A 3615-nucleotide genomic window follows, 5' to 3' on the forward strand; every position below is an offset into this window, starting at 1 on the left:
TATTCCTTGGAAAGTCTTTCCTATGACTGAATGATCCTATCATTATCTACTTTGCAACTTCTGATTTCTTCCTTAAGAATTCTCAAGGTATCCACTGTGTCAAGAAAGTACTCATCTCTTGGTTTCTCATCTAATTTATAAGGAGAGATTCATGATTTGTAATGCACCATTCTGCTAATCAAGTCTGATCCTCTTCTTCTTCCTCCAAACATACCATGATAACCAAATATAAACATAATCAAATATAAAAAAAGAACAATTTTGATTTGAACATTAAATTTGCATCTTAAATACTGTGTATTTTTATGTGTGACCAAGTTAAAATGGATTGGATATATGTCACTAGATGAGAATGCAGAGATTAATATGACAATATTAATCTTTCAATTTGATGCAGAAGCCAACTTACTATTCGTTGAGTCACCACTGGGAGTGGGTTTCTCCTAGTCCAATACTTCGGCTGATTACAATACAATTGGAGACGACATAACCGGTGAGAATTTGATTTTTTTGGTTGGCCATCTCTTACAGATTACTGAAAAAAACTTGAAAATGTGGCATATTACTAATTTCGTAGTGCTCTGAAATGTTTCCTCGGCCATAGATACTTACATGTTCCTTCGGAACTGGTTCAAGAGATTTCCTCAGTATAGAAGATATGATTTCTACATTGCAGGAGAAAGCTATGGAGGCGAGTTCGATCATATTTCAGATATTACAACCTTTTACTTTGCTAATATATTGTAATTACGTCCATGTTCATTGTAGAAGATTGGTATTCATAATTGTTCATTTTATTAACAGGGAAATACGTTCCCGAGCTAGCAGAGCTAATTTATGATATGAACAACTCCTCCTATAACAGTCAGACTTATATAAACCTCAAAGGTTTCATGGTAAGTAGTGGGCTTCAGTATTTCCTCGTCTCATTGCTTAGGGATTATGAAGATTATGAGCAATTTGCTCATTATAGTTGAACATTTTTTTGTTGTAGGTGGGAAACCCAGAGACACACGATGGTTATGATTGGGAGGGTTTTGTAGATTATGCATGGAGTCATGAATTGTGTCGGATGAAACTCATAGAATCATAAAAGGGAATTGTAATTTTTCCAGTAATGATACGTGGAGAAACCAAAACTGTACAGAAAAGGTAAATGAAATTTTGAAGCAGTATAAACAGATAGACATGTATAGCCTATACACGCCTACATGAATTGAGAAAAGCAGTATTCCTGCAAACAAGTCTGAGACTGAAAAGTTCAACTATTCTACTACGGTACATTCCTATTTCTCAAATTTCTAGTTGGCTACTTCATTAGATCTTCCTATTTCTCAAATTTCAGTTTGGCTACTTCGTTAGATCTAGATTAGATGTTCCATTGTCAGCTGCAGAGCTTAATTGTTTTCTGATGTATTATAAACAGAAGCCAAGGAAGATGTTAGCTGGATATGATCCTTGTCTTGATGATCATGGCAAAGTTTATTACAACAGAACATATATGATGTGCAGCGAGCTCTTCACGTAACCAAAGACCTCCAGTTAAAAAATTGGAGTATATGCAAGTAAAATATTTTTGTTCCGAACATGAGAAACATGCGTTATTGTCATTCATAATGAAGCTAAATGTAATTCTAAGTTTATTTTTATTGGGAGACAGTTCGTGTAATAAATATCCTTATTATCTATTATTAATGAGATTTATTGAAATGCAGTTATGATATTTTTAACAACTGGAATGACGGCCGATTTTCTGTACTGCTCATCTACAAAAAATTGATAGCAGCAGGGTTGCGCATATGGGTGTACAGGTAATTCAAGGTTTTGTGATTAGTATGCTCATGCAAAATACGCTGATCAGCTCTCTAAAAATAAATGATTTTTTTTAAATGTAGTTAGCTATGTTTTGTAAGTTTAGAACCTATTAATGAGGTTCACCTCTAGTACAAAGGTTTTAATTTTATTAATAGGTTAGAAATGTCCACCAACAATATTGATATTTACAATTTATTAATGACAGACTAAGGTTTGAATCTTATTAGCATCACATATTTTAAATGTGATTTATCTGCAAAATCAATATGATTCATAAAAATATGAGATAAAATAATAATTAAAATAATAATTAATCATGTTTAGCCAATCAACTAAACTTGTGTTCAATCTAATGAACAGTGGAGATACAGATGGCCGTGATCCAGTCTTATGAACAAGATACAGTCTAAATGCCTTCGGACTTCCCACAACAGGCTATTGGCACCCTTGGTATCATAACGAACAGGTAAGAATAGCTAAGTTATAAAGTATTTCAGAAGAATACAATCAAAGTTGAAAATTTTCAAGTCCATTAAATATTCAATGTGGTGGTATGTGTTGTGATCATTACAGGTAAGTGGATGGATTCAAGAGTACGAAGGGTTAACCTTTGCAACTTTTAAAGGAGCTGGCCACGCAGTTCCCCTTTTCAAACCTAGCGATGCTCTGACCTTCTTCAGATCATATCTTTCAGGAACTGCTCTGCCGGAAGAAAGGCAGATGAGGGTATGAGATGAATACAAGTTTAAAAAAGAAATCGAGGTAATTTATTTTGAGCGATTTGTCTGTATAGCCTACGTTACAAATCAGATCAAATGGATCAAAAAGCATACAAGATAGGCAAGGGGGGCGAAGAATATGTATCCACAAAAAAAACATGGATTGTTCAGCGTGAACAATCCTTCCTGGTCTGTCAACATGAATATATAGCTTGATTTCTTTATTGCGAGACAATATCTTTTCATTCCGTCCGTGCCATAAATATTTATAAATAAAAGTTTAGTTGATAAAGGATAAATCAAACCCAATGTTTGGTCGGTCATCCCAGAGGCAGGAAGAGGGAGAACGGCAAATAGAGATCTTTCTAGTCTCCGTATAGTTATTCTACGTATGTCAATTCCGAAGCGATTCTAGAATCAAGAAGCAGCCAAAGCATACCTATCTGATCGTGATAACTCGCACATAAATGTCGTCGTCGATCCCTGTATTAGAAGACTAGTAAAAGTCTTCCTAGTGTGTTTGTTCAACCCCACGTGAAGCTGCCAGCTTGGGCGGTGTGATATTTGATGTGACTGCAAGAGGGAACATGGGTTGCATAGTCATTTCCCTATAGATTGCAATTTGCATAAAAATATAAAGCCTTTTTTATAAAAGAAAGAAATGGTTTATATGTGTGAAAGATATAGTAAGACTTTATATTTTACATTTACGTTTAAGATTATTAAAACTTTATATTTTACATTTATGTTTAATTATGTAAGTGTTATAATTAAATGAAATATCTCGGAAACAATTGTGTTAGTTATTAGTATGAAATGTGTAATGAGTAGTTGAATACTAAAATATATTAATTTTAATTATAAATTTATAAGGGATATGTAGAACAAATTTCTTAATATGGAGTCTTTTTAGAAGGTAAAAATTTGGAAATAGTTTTGCACATTACGAAAATTAATCTTTCTCGGCTTGATAAATTTGTAGTTAATATATATATACTAACTATTTCAAAATGCATAAATGTATACAATGACTTAAAGTCGAGTTGACACCTAGATTGTGTAGAATACACAATTTAAGTTA

The 3615-nt window shown here is 33.2% G+C and overlaps 1 pseudogene across 1 annotated transcript; it reads left to right on the top strand.

Moving 5' to 3' along the window:
• The first annotated feature begins 612 nt into the window (after positions 1–612).
• LOC149209987 (serine carboxypeptidase-like 31) lies at positions 613–3060 on the top strand (annotated as a pseudogene). Its single transcript, XR_016253101.1, has 7 exons — positions 613–691; positions 805–896; positions 995–1278; positions 1427–1565; positions 1716–1811; positions 2176–2281; positions 2389–3060. The product of XR_016253101.1 is annotated as a serine carboxypeptidase-like 31 (transcript).
• Positions 3061–3615: the final 555 nt, after the last annotated feature.

The sequence above is a fragment of the Pinus tabuliformis genome, chromosome 1_2 (assembly GCF_031772625.1).
Source record: "Pinus tabuliformis cultivar Carrire ecotype Pingquan chromosome 1_2, CPIR1, whole genome shotgun sequence".
Lineage (NCBI taxonomy): Eukaryota > Viridiplantae > Streptophyta > Pinopsida > Pinales > Pinaceae > Pinus > Pinus tabuliformis.